The sequence below is a fragment of the Heterodontus francisci genome, chromosome 17 (assembly GCF_036365525.1).
Source record: "Heterodontus francisci isolate sHetFra1 chromosome 17, sHetFra1.hap1, whole genome shotgun sequence".
Classification (NCBI taxonomy): domain Eukaryota; kingdom Metazoa; phylum Chordata; class Chondrichthyes; order Heterodontiformes; family Heterodontidae; genus Heterodontus; species Heterodontus francisci.
Window position 1 is genome coordinate 92,522,299 of NC_090387.1, and position 26,249 is coordinate 92,548,547.

The 26,249-nt window shown below is 42.5% G+C and overlaps 1 long non-coding RNA gene across 1 annotated transcript; it reads right to left on the bottom strand.

Moving 5' to 3' along the window:
- Nucleotides 1-1,982: 1,982 nt before the first annotated feature.
- On the bottom strand, nt 1,983-5,840 carry LOC137379271 (uncharacterized). The gene is made up of 2 exons (XR_010976784.1): nt 5,537-5,840; nt 1,983-3,919 (listed from the first exon to the last, which is right to left on the bottom strand). It is a non-coding gene; the product is annotated as an uncharacterized lncRNA (long non-coding RNA).
- Nucleotides 5,841-26,249: the final 20,409 nt, after the last annotated feature.

Genomic DNA, 26,249 nt, shown 5'->3' on the forward strand with positions numbered 1-26,249 from the left:
GTTGCGAAACAGTACTCAACTCGGCATTCGTGTACGGAGGTGGGCAGGGGATGGTATTAAAGGGGGCTCAACTCTGCATTCATGTCGGAAGGTAGGTAGGGGATGGTATTAAAGGGGACGCAACACTGCATTCATGTAGGGTGGTGGGTTGGGGATGTTATTAAAGGGGACGCAACTCTGCATTCATGTAGGGAGGTGGGTGGGGGATGGTATTAAAGGGGCCGCAACACTGCATTCATGTAGGGAGGTGGGTAGGGGATGGTATTAAAGGGGACACAACTCAGCATTCATGTAGGGAGGTGGGTGGGAGATGGTATTAAAGGGGTTCGATCGTTCTCCGCCAAGCCGCCCGAAGAAGCAAGGTGGGCCATGGGGTGTGATGGGGTGATGCAGCAAGTGGCTGAGAGGAGGGAAGTGGCACGGCCCAGAGCTCACGGCTGGAATGGTGGACGAGGGGGAAGTGGGGAGCGAGGGGCTGGACAGCAGGGTGAGGACAGGAAGCGAGGAGCAGGGAACAATAGGCCCAGGGGAGTGGGGGGTGCAGTGGCGAGGTCTGGAGCGAGTGGCTGAGGGGGAAATGGCCAGTGGGGAAGGGGGGGTGAGAAAGCGTCGAGGGCAAAAGTGAATGGCTGGGAGGGGGGAAGTGGGGAGGCCTGGAGCAAGTGGCCAAGGGGTAGAGTGGCCAGTGGAGCGGGAGCTGGGAGCTGAGGGAGGGGGAAGAGGACAGGTGGAGCAAGTGGCAGAGGGAAGGCAGTGGCATGGCTGGGATCGAGTGGTGTGAAGCAGTGATTGAAGTAGGAATGGTGGGAAGGTGCAGGGTACTGTTCGGGTGAATGGAGACGGGTGAATGGAAACGGCGATTAAGGCGTGAGGACGTCATTGCAAGGTGATGTCATGCGCACATTCATACTGGCAGGCTGGCAAATGTTCGCACGCATTGATGATGTCTACGATCGCTCTGCGCACGCTCTGCGTTGTCAGGAGTCACTTTGATATGGATCTTAGGAAGGTTTTTGACAAGGTAACACATAAAAGGCTGTTTCACAAAAGTGAGACTCCTGGAAAAAGAGGGTAGGTATTAACTTTGATAAAGTAGTTGCCTCAAGGACAGTGTTATGCCCAGTGAAGACATGTCATATTCCTAAGTTTTAAGGTACACATTTTATTCAATGTAGACTCTTTGAAATTGACTTTTTCTTTAAAAAAGTGGAAAATGTGCTGCAAAGATAGCCAACCATGGTCAATTGACCTGGCCTGTCAATTCAAAAACTGTCTCACTGTCTCCAAGGACAAAATGCTACATTCCAGACAAAGGAGTGTTAACTGTGCCCACCCTGAAGCCATCAAGAGTTATTCCTGAATTGAATCGGTTTCTTCTTAGACAAATACAGTTTGAAGTATCGACACCATAACAGAATGGTACCCATCCAGACATCAATAGATAGTCATGAATTCCACTCCTGGTCCATTGTTTGGTCACACCAGGGAAGAAGGCTATGTGTCCACAACAGAAATGCTAATGTGATGGATTATGACCTTGAAAGTTAGCCCTCTGGAGAGAGGAGAGATGAGAACAATAGCACAGAAAGCCATCCAGTGACAGGCTGAGGAAAGAGACCCAGCCAAAACAGGGAAGAAGCCCTACTGCTAATTCTGCACCTCATCAAGCTGCAGCAGAGAACTGAAAGTAGCTACCAGCTCCAGTCTGAAGTCTTAACCACCAGAAATCTACAACACCTCAACAGGTTCAAGACTACAAACACCCAGGCCTGCACCTTTAAAAGAGACTGTCCTTCTGAGAAGTTTCAACAGGTTTACCATAAACCACAAACACCTACCTCACTTTAGGCAACTTACCCTGTTCCTCTGTACCTATCTATTCTATGTATGCATGTAAAAGTGAATGCGTGCATGAGTGAGTTTGCCATCATTTTGTGAATTGTGTAAAAATAAATAGCAGTCATGTTTTAACCTACAAGAAATGCTGGTATTTGCCATTTTATTTGACCTTAGAAAACACTCAGGGACTAACTCAACATTTTGAACAAAACACGATTGCAGTCAGTTGGGAGGTGAACTGTGACAACCACCCACACTGCATTCCATAACAACATGAAGCAGTGAATCATGGTAAATTGTTGTTGTTTTCAGACTGGAGGATGGTAGACAGTGGTGTTCCCCAAGGCACAGTGACCACCATACACACACACTCGATATTGGAATGCAGAGCAAATTTACAACATTTTCCAATGATGCTGATCTTGGTTGGAGGCATGGCAAGCAGGGTGGATGATACCAAAAGGCTGCAACAGGACATAGACAGGCTAGCTGAAAGGGTAGACAAGTGGCAGATGGAATTTAATACAGAGAAGTGTGAGGTGATGCATTTTGGCAGAATGGTTAGGGACAGCCAATATAAACCTAATGTCAAAGCTCTAAAGAGTACAAAGGATCTTGGAGGCTTATGTGCCTAGATCTTTCAAGATTTCAGGTCGTATTGAGAGAGCAATTCGCAAAGCATGTGTAGCCTTTGGCTTTATAAATAGACCTGTTGAATACCAAAGCAAGGAAGTTATATGGAAAATTTAAAAAGCTCTGGTTCACCACAACTAGAGCAATGCGATCTTTTCTGGTCACCACACTTTAAAAAGGATGTGAGGGTCCTTGAGAGGGAGCAGAGGAGATTTACCAGGCGGTTTCATCTATGAAGGATTTTAGCTGCAAGGTTAGGTTGGAGAAGCTGGGGTTGTTCTCCTTGGAGAAAAGGGGATTGACAGGAGATGTGATCGAGGTCTAGAAGATTATGACAAGTTTAGGTAAGATAGACAAAGAAATGCTGTCCCCATTAGCTGATATTACAAGTACTAGGGGACTCAGATTTAACGTTTCGGGCAAGAGATGAAGGACAAATGTGAAGAAGAGCTTTTTACACAGTCAGTCGTAAGTAAGAGTCGTGTGGGGCTGACTGAATTGCTCTTCAAAGAACTGGCTTAAACTCGATGGGCTGAATGGCTTCCTCTGTGCCTTGATTCTATTAATCGACAGGATGCCTTCAGATAGTTTTCATACAGCTTGATAGCAGTACCATTTCCATGTTTCACATACTCCTGATGATTACACAAACAGAATCATTGAGTTTTTGCCATTGGCCAGATATTTGGAATTACTTCTATGATAATCTCATCCTTAGAAATAGAGATTCTCGTACACTTTGCAACAATCTCACCGTGTCCACAAAAACAGTCTGGTTTTCACAATTGAATAGTTAGTTAACATCAATAATTCCCATTTTATTCAGACCACTTCTTCTTCTCTTTGACCTCCTTGTCTCGAGAGACAATGTGTAAGTACCTGGAGGTGGGCAGTGATTTGTGAAGCAGGGCCTGGAGTGGCTATAAAGGCCAATTCTAGAGTGACAGACTCTTCCACAGATAAAATTGGTGTCGGGGCTGTTACACAGTTGGCTCTCTCCTTGCGCTTCTGCCTTTTTTCCTGCCATCTGCTAAGTCTCTTCGATTTGCCACTCTTTAGCCCCACCTTTATGGCTGTCAGCCAACTCAGGCGATCACTGGCAACTGACTCCCACGACTTGTGATCAATGTCACAGGACTTCATGTCGCGTTTGCAGACATCTTTAAAGCGGAGACATGGACAGCCGGTGGGTCTGATACCAGTGACGAGCTCGCTGTACAATGCGTCCTTGGGGATCCTGCCATCTTCTATGCAGATCACATGGCCAAGTCACCTCAAGCGCCGCTGGCTCATTAGGGTGTATATGCTGTGGATGTTGGCCACCTCGAGGACTTCTGCGTTGGAGATACGGTCATGCCACCCGATGCCAAGGATTCTCCAGAGGCTGCGAAGATGGAATGAATTGAGCCATCGCTCTTCACTGACACACGTTGTCCAGAGCACTATGCTATCAATTAAACACAACACAGAATAGATAAATGAAAACAAAATAGTCGGTGCTTACGAAAAAAATGTTAGGTCATCTTTCATTTTCTTTCTTTGGGTGTCTTTCAACATGACTAGTGAAGAAAAAAAATATTTTCAACGAAACAAGTCTTTAGCATCTTTAAACAAAAGGAATAAAAAAGTACGAGGAACTTTTCACAGCTTGTGGACTCTGAAGCCTTCAAACAGACTTTTAAAGAGACACAGTTTGCAACCAACATAGCTCCTGCGATCTTTGGCAGTAGAAAAGGACACAGTCCTTTATTCCTCCTATATTCCATCAGACACTATTTGATGATGTTTGCTACAGTCAATTGTAAGCAAAATACATTAGATATCCATCTCAGTCCATTCAGGTAGGCCAATGTAATCACGTACAATTGTCTCTGTGGCCAATGGATGCCAGGACATGATTTTAAACCCTATCCCGGGTAGTCAAGAATAATGGCAGATGCCAGGTAGTCATAAATAATGGTATTCGCATTCTGATCCACACATAGCACCACATCTGTTGTACTAGCCTTTGGAACTGACGGTAAACCTAATGCCAAATGTGAGGTAATGCATTTTGGAAGGTCTAATGCAGGTGGGAGGTATACAGTAAATGGCAGAACCCTTAGGAGTATTGACAGGCAGAGCGATCTGGGCGTACAGGTCCACAGGTCACTGAAAGTGGCAACGCAGGTGGATAAGGTAGTCAAGAAGGCATATGGCATGCTTGCCTTCATCGGTCGGGGCATAGAGTATAAAAATTGGCAAGTCATGTTGCAGCTGTACAGAACCTTAGTTTGGCCACACTTAGAATATTGCGTGCAATTCTGGTCGCCACACTACCAGAAGGACGTGAAGGCTTTGGAAAGGGTACAGAGGAGGTTTACCAGGATGTTGCCTGGTCTGGAGGGCATTAGCTATGAAGAGAGTTTGGAAAAACTCGGATTGTTTTCACTGGAACGACAGAGGTGGAGGGGCAACATGATAGAGGTTTACAAAGTTACGTGCAGCATGGACAGAGTGGATAGTCAGAAGCTTTTTCCCAGGGTGGAAGAGTCAGTTACTAAGGGACATAGGTTTAAGGTGCGAGGGGCAAAGTTTGGAGGGGATGTGCGAAGCAAGTGTTTTACACAGAGGGTGGTGAGTGCCTGGAACTTGCTGCCAGGGGAGATGGTGGAAGCAGATACGATAGCGACGTTTAAGAGACATCTTGACAAATACAAGAATAGGAAGGGAATAGAGGGATATGGGCCCCGGAAGTGCAGAAGGTGTTAGTTTCGGCAGGCATCAAGATTGGCGCAGGCTTGGAGGGCCGAATGGCCTGTTCCTGTGCTGTACTGTTCTTTGTTCTTTGGTGCCCACTAGAGGTGTGGGTTCAACGGACCATCTCATTATCAAGTGCCGGCGGGACCACCCATTTACCATTATGAAATTGATTTTAAACAAGAGCAAGCATCTCTAATTTAAATTTCATAAAACAATAGCAGTTCTTCTGGTTACAATTCAATTTAAACAATATACTTTGAAGTTTTGAAATGGATTTGCTACCAAGCAACATTACAGCATAACATCAAGCCTGAATTCTTACCTTCTCATAAAACAAGCGTCTTGCTTTTTGCAGGTGCTCAAGCAAATTTCAGTCAAATTAAATCCAGACCAGCATCTTAAGTTTCAATGTCTTCCCCAACTCCAGGTGTACAATCTTAGATTGAAATGAATATATTCCATCAACTACATTGACACAAGTTCGAAATAGCGGTCCGAATCTTCATGCCAGCGTCGCCGATCGCCACTCTGCGCATACTTACCTTGTCCGAAGGCTGTGGCAGGAAATTACTGTCCGAGCTGATTTCTCCAGCGGTCAGGTCGAGCAGTCAGGGATTGACGTCAGTAATTAGAAGTCACGCCCTTTGAGGTCAAGCTGTCAGTCACTGTTCAGGTTGGTGCTTCATAAAGCTTTATAATGATTTTAAGTAGCTTCGAACTTTTTAAAAAGAAAAATTTGATCACTTTTAAATACTTCTATAAACTTTGAAAATTTTCAGAAACTTTTAAGCACTTTTTAAAAAACGTTTTAAAAGATTAAATACTTTAAATATTTGTAATCACTTTTAAACACTTGTGTAAACTTTGAAAGATTGTTACAAACCTTGAAAACAACTTTTTAAAACTTCAAAAATATTTTAAAACGTTGAAACAACCATTGAACTATAAAAATAGCAAACTTGCTACGGAAGCCAATCTGTTGGGTTATAACCAACATGTAACGAAGTGTCAAGGAGATAATATTTGTCTATGGTGACCAATATAAAATATCGAAGAAAATATTAGTTGCACAAACCCTTGATTGAGCCTGGATACAGATTCTGACTCTTCTAAAAGCTGACACAGAGACAAATATCGGGATATCCTGACAGTTCGGGTTTTTTTTCCAAAATATACTTTATTCATAAAAATCTGTAAAAATTACATTGCCAAACAGATTCAAAACAGCACCAAAAAATACAAACATTGCAAGGGAGATCAGTTTCCTTCAATACTATCATGAGTTCCTTCACAATCCTTCCATTTCACAATTGTCATGCCAATTACAGTTTTACATTTACAGCAATTGAAAATATTAACGATACAGTCCGAGGGGTTTCCCATGGATCCAGCCCCTCAGTTCAGCTTGGTGGGGGGACCTTACACTGTGGTCTTTCCCCATTGAGCCTTTGAACCTTCTTCGTGTCTTTTAGGTCTGTTTACTGGTGCCGTATCAACTTTTATTGCAAGTCACCTTCAATGCATGCTTACCACATCACCAAAAGATTGAACACAACTGATGTGTGCTACCACACCTTCTCTTTCATTCATCATGTTCAGTTTAAAAGGGATTGTCCGGTGAGATATCTAATCCAGCTCTGTCGCTATTATCAATATGCGATGACCGAGGTGGGAGGAGTGCAATGTTAATTCAGTCCCACTTCTCCACAGATCAACATATATTTAAATTTCCCACTTACCGAAACAGTCAATCATATACTCTATTTTCTCCAAGCACACCAACCAGGTTTCTTTAATAAACAACAAAATTGTCAGTTTATTATAAACCAAGTTTTAACCAATAATGAAGTAGAACAACACAACTTGAAATATGAAATCTCTTTATTTATCCTCGCCCTCACACACACACATACATACACAACCGGTTTACTGGCAAAAAAATAAAACGGATTTTTGTTTACAGTTCCAGCATTTATGGAATCCCTTTTCAGTTTTAAAATGTAAATTCTCAAATTTTAACAAAAAAGGAAACCTTGTAACAAATATACTGGCGTTTTTATTCATTTCACGGGATGTAGGCATCGCTGGCTCTGCCAGCTTTTCTTGCCAATCCCTAATTGCCCTTCAGAATGTGGTGCTGTGGTCTTTTTGAACTGCTGTAGTCCATCAAATGCGGGTACACCCACAGTGCTGTTAGAGAAGGAGTTCCAGGCTTTTGACCCAGTGACAGTGAAGGAAGGGCAATATATTTCCAGGTCAGGATGGTGTGTGGTTTGGAGGGGAACTTGCAGGTGGTGGTGTTCCCATGCATCTGCAGCCCTTGTCCCTCTAGGTGGTAGAGGTTGTGGGTCAGGAAGGTGCTGTGGAAGGAAGTGTGGTGAATTGCTGCAGTGCATCATGTATATGGTACACACTGCTGCCACTGTGTTTCAGTGGTGGAGGGAGTGAATGTTTAATGTGGTGGATGGGGTGCTGATTAAGTGGGATGTTTTGTTCTGGATGGTGTCGAGCTTCCTGAGTTTTGTTGGAGCTGCATTCACCAAGGCCAGTGGACAGTATTGCATCACACTCATGACCTGTGCCTTGGAGGTGGTGGCCAGTCTTTGGGGAGTCAGGAGATGGATTACTCGCTGCTTCTGACCTGCTCTTGTAGCTCATTATTCATGTGACTGTTTCAGTTCAGTTTTTGGCCAATGCTAAGCCCCCAGGATGTTGATAGTGGAGGATTCAGTGATGTTAATGCTGTTGAATGTCAAAGGAAGATTCTTAGACTCTCTCTTGTTGGAGATCGTCATTGTCTGGCACGTGAGTGGCACGAATGTTATGACTTGCTGCATTTGGGCATGGACTGCTTCAGTATCTGAGGAGTTGTAAATGGTACTGACCATCATACAATCATCAGCGAACATCCCCATTTCTGACCTCATGATGGAGGAAAGGTCATTGAAGCAGCTGAAGATGGAAGTGGATGTCCTGCAGAAATATCCTGGGGCTTAGATGATTGGCCTGCAATAGCCACAACCATATTCCTTTGTGCCAGGTATAACAAATGGAGGGTTTTCCTCCAGATTCCCATTGACTTCAATTTGGCTTGGTCTCCTTGATGCCACACTCAGTCTGATGTTGCCCTGATATCAAGGGCAGTCACTCTCACCTCACCTCCTGAGTTCAGTTCATTGTCCATATTTGGACCAAGACTGTAGTGAGGTATGGAGCCAAATGGCCCTGGCAGTACACAAACTAAGCATCAGTGAGCAGATTGTTGCTGTTTAAGTGGCACTTGATAGCACTGTTAATACACCTTCCATCACTTTGCTGATGATCAAGAGGAGACTGATGGGGCGGTAATTGGCCAGATTAGATTTGTCCTGCTTTTTGTGGACAAGACATACCTCAGCAACTTTCCACATTGTTGGGTAGATGTCAGTGTTGTGGCTGTACTGGAACAGCTTGGATAGGGGCACAGCTATTTCTGCAGTATCTTCAGTATTATTGCATTCTGCTGCTGATAATGGTCCACAGCACCACATGGATGCCCAGCTTTGAGCTGCCAGATCTGTTCTGAATTTATCCCATTTAGCACGGTGGTAGTGCCAAACAACACAATGGAGGGTATCCTCATTGTGAAGATGGGACTTCACTTTCACAAGGATTTTGCGGTGGTCACTCCTACAATACTCTAATGAACAGTTGCATCTGCAACAGGTAGATTTGTGAGGACAAGGTTTATCCCTCTTGTTGGTTCCCTGACCACGTGCTGCAGACTCAGCCTGGCAGAAATGCCCTTCAGGACTTGGCGAGCCCCATCAGTAAAGGTGCTACCAAGCCACTCTTGATGATGGACATTGAAGTCCCCCACCCAGAGTACATCCTGTGTCCTTGTTACCCTCAGACCTCCTTCTAAGTTGTGTTCAACATGGAGGAGTATTAATTCATCACCTGATGGACAGTGGTAGGTGGTAATCAGCAGGAGGTTTCCATGTTCATATTTGACTGATGCTATTCATGGGGTCCGGTGACAACATTGAGAACTGCCAGGGCAACTCTCTCCTGACTGTATGTCACTGTTATGCCACCTCTGATGAGTCTGTCCTGCCAGTAGAACAGGAATGGTGATTCTTGCAATGGTGGTGATGAAGATGTCTGGGACATTGGATGTAAGATATGTTTCCATGAGTATGACTATATCAGGCTGTTCTTTTGACTAGGTTGTGGGGCATTTCTCCCAATTTTGGCATAAGCCCCCAGATTTCAGTAAGGAGGACTTTGCAAGGTCGATAGGGTTTGTCATTGCTGTTTCCTCTGCCTAGGTCAATGTCAGATTTTATTCCATTTCAACTTTGTATAGCGGTTTGGTACAACTGAATGGCTTGCTAGGTCATTTCAAAGTACGGTTAAGAGTCATAGAATCATAGAATGTTTACAGCACAGAAAGAGGTTACTTGGCCCATCATGTCTGACTGGCCAAACAAAAAGCAACTACAGTCCAGAGTAGGTAAGGACAGCAGATATCCTTCCCTAAAGGACAAATGCTTAAATATCTGTCACCCTCACTCAATCGCAAATGCAGAAAAATGCCAACAGTGCGGGTTCAATCCTGGTACCAGCTGTGGTAGTTCATGGAGGCCTGTCTCCTTGCCTTGCCAAAGGCTTGATGAGTGGTGACCCTCAAGCTATACATCACCAACTGTATCTCTCTAATGGGGAGAGATGCCTATGGTCCTTTGGGACTCTGGTCAGAGCACTCAGTCGCATTCCATTATTTACTGAATGTTCTTAAACTTATGTAGCAATTCAAGTACTTTTATGATAGCACCTTCCCGATCTGAATTGTCACGAGTGTTTTGATCATCAGATTACAGCTCCAAAATATAAAACCAATGTAAATAACATGCAGGAATGACATCATTGCAACGTTCACACCATCCTGTGAACTTTACACTGCACCAGCACCAGCTGCCAGTTTATGAAAGACCACTGTAGCTAAATCTATACAAAAAATGTACTTTTGCTTCAGTCAATCCTCATTTTCATTAGCAGTAGTTCTATCAAGAGAAAGTCATTTTAGCTGTTAGAGTGCTGCTAAGAAGGAACTGACAAAGAGACATGTCCATAGCTTCCTGGAACATCCCCCCTTTCCCCACCCCTGAGTTCCAACATCGCTGGGACTGAGGCAGGGGCAGAGGAGCCGGGGATGGGTGGGAAGAGGAACCGGGAGAGCTGGGGGAGCCAGAGGAGAGGAGGTGGAGAAATCATGCACTGGATTTGGTAAGGGAAGGTCATGTCTTGCTAACTTAATTGAATTTTTTGAGGGAGTAGCAAGCAGGATTGATGAGGGTAGTGCAATGGATGTGGTTTACATGGTTTTAATAAGGCATTTGACAATGTCCCAAATGGTAAACTGGTCAGAAAAATAAAAGCCCATGGGATACAGGGGAATGTGGCACGTTGGATACAAAATTGGCTCAGTGACAGGAAACAAAGATGTTTTTGCAAATGGAAGGCAGTTTCTAGTGGTGTTCACAGGGCTGAGTGTTGGTCCCTTGCTGTTTGTGGTATATATTAATGATTTGGACTTAAATGTGGGAGGCATTATTGGAAAATTTGCAGATGACACAAAAATTGGCTGTGTAGTTGATAGTGAAGAGGATAGTATCAATGGTTCAGTTGAGTGGGTGGAAAAGTGGCAAGTGGAATTCAATCCAGAGAAGTGTGAGGTAATGTATTTGGGAAGAGCAAACAAAGCAAGGGAATACACAATAAATGGGAGGATATTGAGAGGGGTAGAGGAAGGGAGAGACCTTGGAGTACATGTCCACAGGTCCCTGAAGGTGACAGGACAGGTAGATAAAGTGGTGAAGAAGGTCAGTGGAATTTATTGGACAGGTATAGAATCAAAAGGAGGGATGTAATGCTGGGACTGTATAAACCAATGGTTAGACCACAGATGGAGTATTGCACATAGTTTTGGTCACCACATTACAGGAAGTACATAATTGCTTTGAAGATAGTACAGAGGAGGTTTATAAGAATGTTGTCAAGGCTTGAAAGTTGCAGCTATGATGAAAGATTGGATAGGCTGGGGTTGTTTTCCTTAGAACATAGGAGGCTGATCAGTGACGTAATTGAGGTGTACAAAATTATGAGGAGCTTCAATAGAGTAGACAGGAAGGACCTGTTTCCCCTAGCAGAGAGGTCAATTACCAGGGGGCACATATCTAAGGTGATTGGTGGAAGGATTAGAGGGACACGAGGAAAAACTTTTTCACCCAGTGTGTGTTGGGTGTCTGGAATTCACTGCCCTGATCGGTGGTGGAGACAGACCCCCTCAATTCTTTTAAAAGGTACCTGGACATGCACCTGAAGTGCTGTAACTGCAAGACTACGGACCAGGTGCTGGAAGGTGGAATTAGATTGGGCAGCTAGCTTTTCCAGCCGGCACGGACACGATGGGCTGAATGGCCTCTTTCTGTGCCGTAACTTTTCGATGGTTCTATGGTTCGAACATTTTAGTTACAACCCTTCATCTGCACTGCATGTTTGCTGACTTGCACCTGTGCTTATGAGCCCTAATTTTTTTGCACGTTAGACTCCAACCAAGTTGTGAGCAAATAAGCAAAGTTCTTGCATTAATGATTGATGCCGTTTTATGAATGGGAATGGTGGGACAATCAGCGAGCTGTGGATGATCACTGAAAGCTGGTAATTCGATAAACAGAACTACCCCATCCCTTATACCCGTGATAGACTCGGTCTCCAAACTATAATCACTCTTACCACCCCGCATACAACACCACCCCCCGCCCCCCACCCCCTTGAGGTGTATCAGAACTTCTGGGTTTCAGCATGACTTCTAGCTCCAGAAGTTGTCGTGTCATTGCAGCCCTTAACAGCGGCCAATATCTCAGCGTTCACCACTGTTCGGACCTCAAGATTCAGGCTGTTGATGGCTGTAACGGTTATAATCCAAATCTGCAAATTAAGTGATGTTCTCTGATCTTGAGTCCAAGAAAATAAAATCACAGTTCAAAGAATAAAAACATGACTTAAAACTCACGTTTACCACATGAAAACATCGAACAAACAAGTACAAACATAAAACAGCACATACATTTAGGAAAAGACGAACCCTGTTTCTTTCTCACAGCAGCTTTAACTATTGCTGCGGACTTTTCAACTTGTTCTCTCTTCCAAACCTGTTTGTCACACCTAATGTGTTTAAACCCACAGCATATTTATGGAACTATTTTACAACTTTTGTATACTGTGACAGGCATGATATTAACTGTTTTTTTCAGGGTTTTTTTTCAGGTTGTTTTTCTTCAGGTTTGCACTTGCTGATGTTCTATATTCAGTATATTCACACCTAATCTGTACTAATGCTTTGTCTTTCAAAACACCATTAACATATTGTTTGCCTTTGCTCCGTGACCTTTTGGTCAGCTATGTGGCCTGGTCCAATCTGCACCTTCTCCTTTGTTATCTCTTGCCCAACCCCCACCTCACTTGTTTATAATCTGTGACTTTTCTAACATTTGTCAGTTCCGAAGAAGGGTCACTGACCCGAAACGTTAACTCTGCTTCTCTTTCCACAGATGCTGCCAGACCTGCTGAGTGAATCCAGCATTTCTTGTTTTTGTTTCAGATTTCCAGCATCCGCAGTATTTTGCTTTTATGATATTAACTCTGTTCATATTAACTACAAGCCGTACTGAAAAAAATATTTTATTCCTGTGTGTCAGTGCATGTGGACGTAACTTTCTGCCCACACCCCCCACGAGGGCATTTCTTGTCATCTTTATCTTTTTTTGCTCTTTGTACAGCTCGTTGGGTCATTCCTTCATGGAGGAGGTAATCAGCCTCCAGTATTTCCTCTCTCACAACCATCTACTTTCTGTTGCCAATAGATGTTGACTACTGCATAACCAGTGGTTTCGCAGTCACTGTCACATTTAAACGCCATGCAACTTGATATCTGCTCTACTCTCTTCACAAATTTAAGTTACTCACGCGTGTATGAATTCTTTATTCTGTGTCCTGTAGCATAGTTGTTGCCCACTTCCTAATGGTTCAGGTATAATTTCAGTCCGATGTCAACTGCTCTTGTTTTTCAAAATGCCACAAGTTCAGGTCAAAGCGGCCTTGCCAGAATGTTGATGAATTGAAAAAAAAATCATTGTTCACTTCAGTACTAAGGAATTTAGTCGGTAGTTCTGGTTGCAATCATTTTATTCTTTACTTGGGTATGTAAAGCAATCTACAAGTGGAGTGTCACGAATAGATGGAGCACAATTAAACATAGGTATGCGTTCTCTCAATGTATTAATCAAACAAATAAGATGCAACGTTTTATTCATTCACTGGATGTGGGTGTTGCTGGTCAGGCCAGAATTTATTGTCCATCACTAATTGCCCTTGAGAGGGTTGGTAATTTCAGCGGTCAGTTACGAGTCAACTATATTGATGTAGATCTGGATTCACAAGTAAGTCCAGACTGGGCAAGGCCAGAAGCTTCCCTTCCCTAAAGGATATTCATTAACAAGACGTATTTTTATGAGTGTTAGTTTCATGGTCACAATTATTGATTCCAGCTTTTTATTTGAGAAATATTTAATTACAATAGTTTAAATCCCCAGTTGCCTTCTTACTTTTGAATTCAGGTTTCTGCAGCATTAGTTCAGGAAAATACGTTAACACAAGAAATGCTGGAACCAGTCAGCAGGTCTGGCAGCATCTGTGGAAAGAGAAGCAGAGTTAACGTTTCGGGTCAGTGACCCTTCATCGGAACCTTCCGAAACGTTAACTCTGCTTCTCTTTCCACAGATGCTGCCAGACCTGCTGAGTGGTTCCAGCATTTCTTGTTTTTATTTCAGATTTCCAGCATCCGCAGTATTTTATTTTTATTTAAATACATTAACATCATGTTTTCTGAGCAAGCGGGGGTTTTCCCCTTTTCTCACTTGTTGGTTATTTTCCTTTGTATGTGCTAATATGTAGCGTAATTCTTTGTTTTTTTTTTATTCGTTATCAACAACCATCAAACTATCATCAGAACTTCGATTGCATTGCCCCTGCCATTGTAACAGTTATACTGTGGAACATTCTATTGGGAGGATTTTAACATTCAGCCAATGGACTTACTTAACTGACTGGTCTATCTTGAACACACAAACTTTGTGTATTATTTGTATTATTGAGGCTAATCTTTAACTCTCTTTCTCGATCTCTCGTGTATAAGTCCCCAGCAAGGAGTGACCTGATTATAACAAACCACATTCAGCAGTGCAAAAGTTAATTATGGAGCAATATACCTACAGGATGTAGATGACCTTTCTGATATGTCGTCTGTTTCTCTCGGGTTGAATGTCTTACCAAATATTGAATACATTTCAAGAACAGTATGATAAACAAAGGAAGTGGTTTTAGTGCCTCGCTTAGCAGCACTGCGCTAACACTCGAAAAATAACACTGGACTGGTTTGTTGCAACACAATGGAAAATATGGCGTTACAATTACAAATCATTTGATGGCACAGATATATCAGCACTTTAATCGAGACCTACTTTCATCATTTCCATGACCCACAGCTGGTAAAATATGTGCTGTGCACTTGTTTCAGCTCCGAATTCTCTTGTTTCCACCATTCTTCAAGTCGCCCACACTTCTAAAGCACCACACACCATAGTTAGGGTTTTCATCCCCTCAGTTCGCCCTTGTCTGGAACCAATAACTTACACTATGGAAGTGAAATTTTGTCTTGCAAGATAGTTACAATTAACTACACGATGGTTTCAGTAATAAAGTGTGTATATCTTACAGTTGCTATAAGTATCGATCTTGAACAAGATATATGGGTTCTTCTGATATATTCGAAATAACTATGGAAACCATCCGAACAAAGCATATAAAGTGATCCTTACCGCATGGAAATACTCCACACTTCATGCTACAATGAGGAAACGTGCATTATTGGGATTAACAAACGGGAGGGACCATTTTTATTACTTATACACCAACATTCTCGTGTTCAAGCGAAAAACATATTACGTTTGCCTTAGATATCTTTACTTCAAGGAGGGATCAGAGGTATTTGTGCACAAATGATTGAATGACAGGTTGAGAAAGTGGTCAATAGATTATATGGGATCCTGGGCTTCAGAAAAAGGGACACAGATTAGAAAACCAGGGAAGTTCTGATAAACCTGTTACGACCAGGTGAGAAAGGGGTCTAGGGATTCTCTCTCAGCCTTTGCCTGCTTTAACTGTAACAGGGCTTAATTTTCAAAACATCGTGTTTTAGCTCCCCCTCAGTAAATACTTGTTCACCCAACTGTAAGGCAAAAAAATCAATTAGACAGGTTTCCTTAGATTTAAACAAGAAAGGTGGAAGTTTATTTACCTTAAACTTTAATCCAGTTAATGACTATGAATACACAATGAGACCACGCTAGCATGTATACACGATAAACATACACGCAAATAGAGACAGAAAGAATAAAGGGGAAAAGTTTGAGGCAATAGCTGGGTATATTTACAGTCCTTTGAATTCAATGTAGAGTCTTTGGTTGCTGGTAAGTCTTGTTATTCTTTGGAGCCCAGTGCACGCTTTAACCTGTTTTGATATAGGAGTCTTTTCTCTCTTGAGATTCAAGCAACTTCAGTGGGTCCGGGGGCTTGTGAGAAAGTGAGAGAGAGCAAGCCAGGAAAGAGGCTTTCTTGTTCCAGCTTCAGTTGCAATCTGGAGTCTGTCTTCAAACTGTCCTGTGTGTGGTTCAAAAACAACCTGGGCCAGCCAGTTAGTCATGTGACCAGCTGGTTTAACCACCCCTGCCTTTGTGGATTCTCCATCTTAGCAGACACTAGAATGCCAACTTTCTCACAACTTCACTGTTTGGTGATCAAAATCTATTTGGGTTAATTGGACTAGGGAGTTATTGCTTTGTCTCTCCAAGCACTGTCTCTTAATATGCAAATGTCCTACAGCCAAATGTCTGGTGATCTCTTTAAACAAGTCATTTCTTCACTCCAGCAACTGTTTAAAATTAATGTCCATATTAAGTTAATCAAATTAATATGCCTCATTCTTTGCAGGTGGGGGTCTTCATGACACTGTATAAAACACTGGTTTACATCAACTGGAGTATTGTGTCCAGTTCTGGGCACCACACTTTCAGAAGAATATTAAGGCATTAGAGATGGATCAGAAAGGATTCCGAGAATGTTTCTAGGGATGAGGAACTTCAGTTAAGTGGATCGGTTAGAGAAGCTGGGTATGTTCTCTTTGAAGAAGAGAAGATTAAGTGGAGATTTGATAGAACGGTTCAAAATCATAAGGGATCTGGAAAGAGTAGATAGGGACAAACTGTTCCCATTGGCGGAAGGATCCCGAACCAGAGGACACCAATTTAAAGTGATTGGAATAAGCAACAGTGAGCAAAAGATTTTTACGCAGCCAGTGGTTAGGATCTGGAATGCACTGGCTGAGAGTGTGGTGGAGGCAGATTCAATCGTGGCTTTCAAAAGAGAGTTGGATATTTATCTGAAGAGGAAAAACATACAAGGCTACCGGGAACAGCCGGGGAGTGGGATGAGGTGAACTGCTCCTGCTGAGTGGTTCCAGCATTTCTTGTTTTTATTTCAGATTTCCAGCATCTGCAGTATTTTTGCTTTTATTTCTGTTAATTTCCTGCATGATCGACTGGACAACAGAACAAAAAATCGAACAGAATATTGGAGCACATTTATCCAGCGTGGAATATTTGTCGGCTTGTGCAACAAATTGACTCTGACCATGTGCATTTGAATTGTCTCCCGATTCCGAGATATTGCTTTGAAACACAGCCATTATTTGAGCGCATTTTCCAATGCGGATGTATAAGACTGGCTTTATTACATGAAATGTTACGTTGAAAAGCTTTCTGTCTGTTCAGGCCGTCGTTATAGATCCAGGTGCACATTTTAGCTGCCCTGGACATCACCGTTCGATCTGTTTAACCTAGTAAGAAGCCGATTAACCGCATTTGGCCCACATTGCTGTCTGTGCGATATGCCTGGCTCTCTCATGTTCGGTAGCCACTGCGGTACAAAACCAATGAATTGTGTGAAGCCTTTGAAAGTTTGAAATTTAACAAGATGACGTGTAAGTGAAATACATGCTCTTTAATTGGCCGCAAGCTACGAAATGCCGATTTATGCGTTGAGATTGCAAAAAATCATTTCAACAAAAAAAATGAACTCGGGTTCTCGCTAATGCTTGGTCGTGAAGGGGCGATCCTGGATATAAAGCTAAAGTGAACTTGGCTCACTCAACTAGAGCACTGTTTCAAAGCAAAACTTCAGACACCCATGGACTAGGAAGTACAATTCGTCGATGGAAGCTCGCCAGTTTAATGTCCTAATTATCCGTTCCTTGTATTCAACGTTACAATGAACATCGTCACTTTTTTCCGATAAAGAGCCGTGATGTCATCGGAAGGTTATTGGTATTCCGAATGCGATCTAGGTCTCGCTATATGTGGCACAGCCTGTTTCATTATCTGAGCAGTTGCGAATGGAATTGAATATTGTGCAATCATCAGTGAACATCCACATTTCTGACCTTATGATGGATAGAAGGTCATTGATGAAGCAGCTGAAGATTTTGGGGCCTTGGACACTACCCTGTAGTGTCCTGCAGTGACGTCCTACAGTTGAGATCATTGGCCTCCAACAACCATAACCATCTTGCTTTGTGCTAGGTATGTCTCCAGATAGATTAAATAACAGTTACAATTCTAACAGGGGTGCAGGAGCAGTGGGACATGGAGGTATATGTTCACAGATTCTTGAAGTTGGCAAGTCAGGTTGAGACAGTGATTAAGAAACCATAAGGTTCCTGGGCTTTATAAATAGAGGCATTGAGTACAAAAGCCATGAAGTTATGATGAAACTTTATAAAACCCGGGTTCAGCCTCAACTGGATCATTGTGTCCGTGTCTGGACTCCACACTTTAGGAAGGATGTGAGAGTATTAGACAGCATTTAGAATCGATTCCCAAGAGCAGTTCCAGAGATGAGGAACATTTTTATGTGGATAAATTGGAGAAGCTGGGGCTGTTTTTGGAGAAGAGAAAATTAAGAGGAGATTTGATGGAGGTCTTCAAAATCATGAGTGGTCTGAAGAGGGTAATTAGGGAAAATCTGTTCCCATTGGCCAAAGGATCTAGAACCAGACAACACTGATTTAAGGTGATTGGCAAAGGAAACAATAATGACATGAGAGTAAAAAAAAACATTTTTACACATCACGTAGTTAAAATCTAGAATGTTATGCCTGAGCATGTAGTGGAAGCAGATTCAATTGAGGTCTTCAAAAGAGAATTATGTAACTACCTAATGTAAAAAAGAAATGCAGGGCTACAGAGAAAAGGCAGGAGATTGGGTCGAAGGGAGTTGCACTTGCAGAGGGCTGGCACAAGTATGAAAGGCCGAATGGCCTCCTTCTGTGCTGTAGCAATTCTATCATTCTATGATTGAAGCTCTCTCATGGCTGATTTACTCTTTTACCTGAGAATCTTTGTTTTCCTTTCAAACCCACTGAAATTAGTCCTTTCCCAGTTTAGTAACCTTATCTTCGATGTTTATTTGTTCACCTTCGATATGTCTTTGTCATCCTTAACTATTCTAAACCTAATGGTATTTTTATCATTGTCTACTGGATGCTATCACACTGAAACATGCTGCACTTTGTCCCACTTCATTCCCCTGAACTAAATTCCATCCTTCTCTGATTGGAGATATACTGATCAAGAGCAGTCCCCTGTGCATATTAGCAGATTACAACCTTGCCCTTCTCTGGTTTACATTAAGATAATTGAAGTTTCTCATTATTACCTCTGTATTGTTTATACATCATTCTGAAAGTTGAATGCAGACTTTCTTCTCCAGCTCCTTCACCTTAAATCTTCTCCAGCTCCTTCCCACTATTTGGTGACCTATAATGGGGATATCCGTGGAAGGTTCTTTACGCAGAGGGTGGTGGGTGCCTGGAACGCATTGCCAGCGGAGGTGGTAGACGCGGGCACGATGGCGTCTTTTAAGATGTATCCAGACAGATACATGAATGGGCAGGAAGCAAAGAGATACAGACCCTTAGAAAATAGGCGACATGTTTAGATAGAGGATCTGGATCGGCGCAGGCTTGGAGGGCCGAAGGGCCTGTTCCTGTGCTGTAATTTTCTTTGTTTCTTTGTTTCTTTGTATACCCTGCAATATTAAAGCTCTTCAGCTGTTCCACAATTCAAGCAAATAGATTGTGTTTCCTTTCTTGGGGCTGGTCAGTACCTTTGAAGAGTAACGCGCCCCCATCCCCATTTTTGTATCTTTTGCATCTTTCCTGAATACATTGCAAAAAAGAACAAAGAACAGTACAGTACAGGAACAGGCCATTCGGCCCTTCAAGCCTGCGCTGATCTTGATGCCTGCCTAAACTAAAACCTTCTGCACTTCCGGGGTCCATATCCCTCTATTCCCTTCCTATTCATGTATTTGTCAAGATGCCTCTTAAACGTCGCTATTGTGCCTGCTTCCACCACCTCACCCAGCAGCAAGTTCCAGGCACTCACCACCCTCTGTGTAAAGAACTTGCCTCGTACATCCCCTCTAAATAAAAATAAAAAATAAACTTTGCCCCTCTCACCTTAAACCTATGTCCCCCAGTAACTGACTCTTCCACCCTGGGAAAAAGCTTCTGACTATCCACTCTGTCCATGCCACTTATAACTTTGTAAACCTCTATCATGTCACCCCTCCACCTCCGTCGTTCCAGTGAAAATAATCCGAGTTTATCCAACCTCTCCTCATAGCTAATGCCCTCCAGACCAGGCAACATTCTGGTAAACCTCTTCTGTACCCTCTCCAAAGCCTCCACATCCTTCTGGTAGTGTGGTGACCAGAATTGCACGCAATATTCTTAGTGTGGCCTAACTAAGGTTCTGTACAGCTGCAGCATCACTTGCCAATTTTTATACTCTGTGCCCCGACCGATGAAGGCAAGCATGCTTTCTTGACTACCTTATCCACCTGCGTTGCCACTTTCAGTGACCTGTGGACCTGTACGCCCAGATCTCTCTGCCTGTCAATACTCCTAAGGGTTCTGCCATTTACTGTATACTTCCCACCTGCATTAGACCTTCCAAAATGCATTACCTCACATTTGTCTGAATTAAACTCCATCTGCCATTTCTACGCCCAAGTCTCCAACTGATCTATATCCTACTGTATCCTCTGACAATCATCATCATTATCCGCAACTCCACCAACCTTTGTGTCATCTGCAAACTTACTAATCAGACCAGCTACATTTTCCTCCAAATCATTTATATATACTACAAAGAGCAAAGATCCCAGCACTGATCCCTGTGGAACACCACTAGTCACAGCCCTCCATACAGAAAAGCACCCTTCCACTGCTACCCTCTGTCTTCTATGACCGAGCCAGTTCTGTATCCATCTTGTCAGCTCCCCTCTGATCCTGTGTGACTTCACCTTTTGTACCAGTATTTTGTACAACGAATATTACGTCCCCATTCCTGCCCTTATTTGAGCCAAGCAAGGGCACAGAATGTATTCTGAGAAGGTTCCCCTCAATATCATCACCAAGAGTGTTTCGGTATCAGCACCAGTGACCTAGTTGAGTCCTGAAGGTCATATCTGCCAGACGGAGCCCACGGCAGGTGATGAGGGAACCAAGAGGTGTGAAAAGACTACTTCACCTTGTCTTCACCAATATACCTATCCGGATGCATTTTTCCATGACAGTATTGTACGAGTGACCACCACACAGTCGTTATGGAGATGGATCTACACACTGAGGACACCCACCATCATGTTGTGTAGCACTACCACCATGCTAAATGGATGGATTCAGAACAGATCTAGCAGCTCAAATCTGGGCATCCATGAGGCGTTCTGAGCATACAGTAGCAGCAGAATTGTCTTCAATCGCAATCTGTAAACTCATGGCCCAGCATTTCCCCCACTCTATCGTTACTAGAAACCCAACAGTCCAGCCCTGGTTCAATGAAGAGTGTTGGACAGCATGTCAGAAGCTGCACCAGGCATAACCGAAAATGAGGTACTAAACTGGTGAAACTAAAACACAAGATTGCATGAATCGGATGCTATAGACAGAGCTAAGTGATAAGCAACCAATGGATCATTTCAAAACTCAGCAATCCATCTGCACTCATGACTAGTGATAGATAAGATCAAATAAAACTAATGGGAGGAGCAGACTCTATGAACATCTCCATCCTGGGTGATGATGGAGCCCAACCCATGAGTGCAAAAGACAAGGCTTAAGCGTTTTCAACCATCTTCAGCTTGAAGTGCCAAGTGTATGATCCATCCCGGCCTCATCTTGAATTCCCCAGCATCACAGATGCCAAGTTTCAGCCAATTTGCTTCACTCTTCATGGTAACTAGAAACGGCTGAGCATACTGGATACAACAAATGCTACAGACATCAACAACATCCTGGCTGTAGTGCTGAAGACTTGTGCTCCAGAACTAACCGTGCCAAACATAACCAAAAGACTTGAATTTCAGATGTAAAATGAGTATGAGTGCCTTGGACATCAAGGCAGCACTTAACTGAGTGTGGTATCCAAAAAAAACTCCAGTAAAATTGAAATCAATGGGAATCGGGGGAAACTCTCCACTAGTTTTAGCCCTACCTAGTGCAAAGGAAGTTGGCTGTAGTCATTGGAGGGCAATCCCTTCATTGTTGGAAGACAAAAATCTCAGACCCAGGGCATCACAACAGGAAGTCCTCACGGCAGTGTCATAGGCCCAAACATCTTCAACTGCTTCTTCAACGACCTTTCCTCCAGCCTAAGGTCAGAAGTAGGGATAATCACTGATGATTGTATGATGTTCAGTTCCATTTACTACTCCTCAGATAATGAAGCAGTCTGTGCCCGCATCTTACAGGGTCTGGACGAGTTTCAGGCTCGGGGTGATAAGTGGAAAGTGACATTCACGTTACACAAGTGCCAGGCAATGGTCATCACCGATCATTTCTCCTTCCATTCATTAACCTAGTTTATCCTGCCCTTCTGATTCTCACTCGCATGTGACCGCAGGTCCAATCCAGAGATTCGGGCTGTATTTCAAATGTGACAACCCCATTTAATTAATCTCTACGATTTTAACTGAGAATTCATTTCAGATAATTCCATGAACCACGGACTAACTTGCAATTTTACAGAAATTTTCTCTGTCCTGATCTCGCGTACTTAGTAAGTGGTCCAGCTCTCTATAAGGTGAGAGGTGATGCGGGAGTCACCACATCAGATAGCAACGTTTCCTAAGGACCAATTACCCTGAGGAAAAGAAGGCTATCCTGGTATCTAAGCTAGCTCTTTCCCAGCATGGTTCTCGGCAAGTGTACTGAGCCGCCTAACATAATTCAGCTAATCTGTCCATATGAAAGCAATTTCGTCTCTTCATTGTGTTTAACACCTGCATCAGTTCCCTGGGATTCCAGATATCCTCAAAATAAAAACTAACCATTTTAAGACTAGATGCAATTATCTGATATGTAACTAAAGTGTTTTTATATAGGTCTCATTTTTTGGCACTCCGCTTTTACAAAGTCTGCCTCTCTCGCAGTATGAGATGAAACGGACACAGTTTTATAAGTGAGGCTTCGCCAAAATCTTATACAAGGCCAAACTGGTGAGTTTATTTTATATTGAATTATTCTGGTAATACCACTTAATATTCTATTTGTTTTGTAATCTGTTCCTCAGATATGCATTTAGCGGCGACTTCTCCGAGTTCAGACCACCTGCCCCATCGACTAACCTTTTCGTATTCCCTTTTCCCGTTCACATGCTTTATCAAAGTAAAGCACAGTCCTTATGACCGTATAGCTGCAAATGAATATTGTGTTCCCTATACTACAGCTCAGAATATTTACGTATATATCGAACAGAGCAGTCATTCTAACGAGGATTCCGGTTCGACAAATATTTTGGCCAGTGCTTGCTCCCGTAGCTACGTTCGTTGCTTACTGTTTTTTTCTTGACTTTTGCTGTTTTCTACAAAAACAAATCATTCAAATTAGAGTAAATAGTTTGCAGTTACAAAGCTAAGTCCAATTCGTTTATTGCCACTGCTCCCTTGCTGTTATATTACATACATGCAGATCTTTAATTTAGTTTTGCCAGATCTGGAATAAACAATTTGATTGTTGAGTCTCACAGATTAAACTCAAAAGTACCCTTGGGCACGTTGTAGAAATCACTTCATTTTCCATTTAAATACTTTTACTGCTATTTCTGTTAATTCGGGTCACTACTTAGCAGTTGTTGCTACTTTTTAATCACTACATATCCCTTCCTTTTATTGTTGGATCATTCTCGATGTCAATGCTCGTGCTTCAGTGTAAATACTTGATTAAACTACTTTTTAAAACATTCGTTCATGGGATGTGGGCGTCGCTGGCAAGGCCAGCATTTGCTTCCCATCTCTAATTGCCCTTGAGAATATGGTGGTGAGCTGCCTTCTTGAACCGCTGCTGTCCATCTGTGCGGGTACACCCAGTGTGCTGTGAGGGAGTTCCAGGATTCTGATCCAGTGACAGTGAAGGAACGGCGATATATTTTCAGATCAGATGGTGTTTGACTTGGAGGGGAACTTGCAGATGGTGGTGTTCCCATGCGTCTGCTGTCCTTGTTCTTCTAGATGGAAGAACTCGCCAGTTTGGATGGTGCTGTTGAACTCAGTGTGAATAGTTGCTGTACTGCATCTTGTATGTTGTGATTCATTTTCCCTATTCTATTCAATTTATTTTTAATTCGAGAATATTTAACTTTGACAACATTTCAAGACATAAATTTATCACACATCGTGACTGATATATTCACATATTTTGTGAAGTTGAGTGCTTCAACAGTTTACACTTGAAGCTATATAATTTACAAGCTTAACTTTTCTTAATATCACGTCGTTTTGCTGAACTGGTATCATAATGTGGTCTCATTTATGCTCACTACCCTATTACGACAAGGTTAATCTAATTACTAGTTCAGGTTATGATATTGTTATGACTGAGGTGGGAGGAGTGCACGGCTTATTCTAGTCTCACTTCTCCACAGGTCACAACATATATTTAAATTTTCCCACTTACTGATACAGTTAATCATATACTCTATTTTCCCCAGAATAAACACACCAACCAGGTTTCTTTAATTATCAGTTTATTACAAAACAAGTTTTAACCAGTAATGAAGTAAAGCATAAACACACAGATTGAAATATTAAAGTTCCCTTTTTACCTTAGCCCCTCACACTCACACACACACACACACATACCAGTTAACCAGAAAAATAAAAGGGAATTTTGCTTTAGAGCTCTGTTACAAAAAAAAAGACCAAAAAAAAACTTAGGCTGAATACTTTCTCATCCTTGAAAAAAAAAGATATAAAACAATGTCCTATGCTTTGGTTAGACTCAAATGAATACAGATGCTGGGACCTTCCTAGACAGTTCTCTCCGGGTAATGTTGAGGATCAGTTTGGGTAGGCTTTCCAAGAAATGCAGCAACAGGGGTTTCCGTTCCCACACATTCGATAAGCAGGGTTTCTTCAAATGCAAGAGGAAAGAGGAGACTGACACACTGGACACGCAGGGTTTCTTTCCAAGAGAGAGAAAGAGATGAGCTGGATCTTTTTTAATAATTCAAAGTGAAACCAAAAACATCCAGAAGTTAAGTTTCCTGACCTCTATAAATCTTGACTTGTCACTTCTTTGTAAACATTTTCTCCAAGTCAAAACATCAAGCTCCCTGCTGGTATTTTATCTGAAAACAGGGGCCTTCCAGTAAGGGCTTGTTTACAAGCCAAGTCCAGGAACCTTCTGGTGATCTCTTTTCAAAAAAGACTAAGTTCAGCATCTCTTCAAGTTTCCAGATGAATCAATGTCCATATTTAACGATAAGTCCTTAAAACATATTTTACAGAAGAAGCACTCTCATAACAATATTCATCTAACTACACATGAGTGCAAATTTACCCACAAAAGTACCAACAACACGAATTACTCTGCTGAAGCCCATTTGGCTTGTATGGACTGATACGGTGAAAAAACTGCTTCCGATGTTGAGAAAATCTAATTTATGCCTTCTACATCATCTCTGGAGCCATGCCCGTACGTTATATATCTTAGTATTGTCACACGGGTTAGTGCAAGACACAAGGAGTATTGAGTAAATGACAGTATTTGGTTTTATTCTGACTAACTGCTATTCTTCCTTCTCCAAAGCAATTCGTTCCAGCTCCATAATAACTTGCGCCCTGACCCGGGAGAGACAAGGCAACATTTGGCCCCGATTATGCAAATACTGACTCTAAGGTGTTAAATAGTTGCCTGTTAATTACATTTTCTCCGGTATTGTCTACAATGCCTGGCTTCTCTCTCTTACTGACTGGAATGTCATCATCAAACACGCAGAAAATATATAGTACGCCCCACTGCACAGGAATCGGGCATGAACAGGTTTCAGCGGTCGCCCATTATAAACTGAGCAGTGTTCCGTGAAAACACAGATATAGTGAAATGGAACGTCGTGGTTTATCATTTCAAACAGAATTTGAACCAATTGTACCTCATACATGAAATAAAAACAAGAAATGCTGGAATCACTCAGCAGGTCTGGCAGCATCTGTGGAAAGAGAAGCAGAGTTAACGTTTCGGGTCAGTGACCCTTCTTCAGAACTCACCTCATACATGAATGCCGTTTGGAATTCAACTCTCGACTAGCTCCAATGAAGTTTACTGTTTTGGCGCTGCTCAGTACGAATCTCCAGCGACTACACTGAAATAAAGGTTATAAACTAAACTGAAAGTTGCGTCTTTTCATTTGGACAATGGTCCAACATGCCTCAGTTAAAATAATGCAGTTAAGCACAGCAGATAGTATAACCTGCTGAAGCAATTAAGAAATCTATTCGAGGCAATCCAGAGTGTAAACACGTGTCTCACAGCTCCC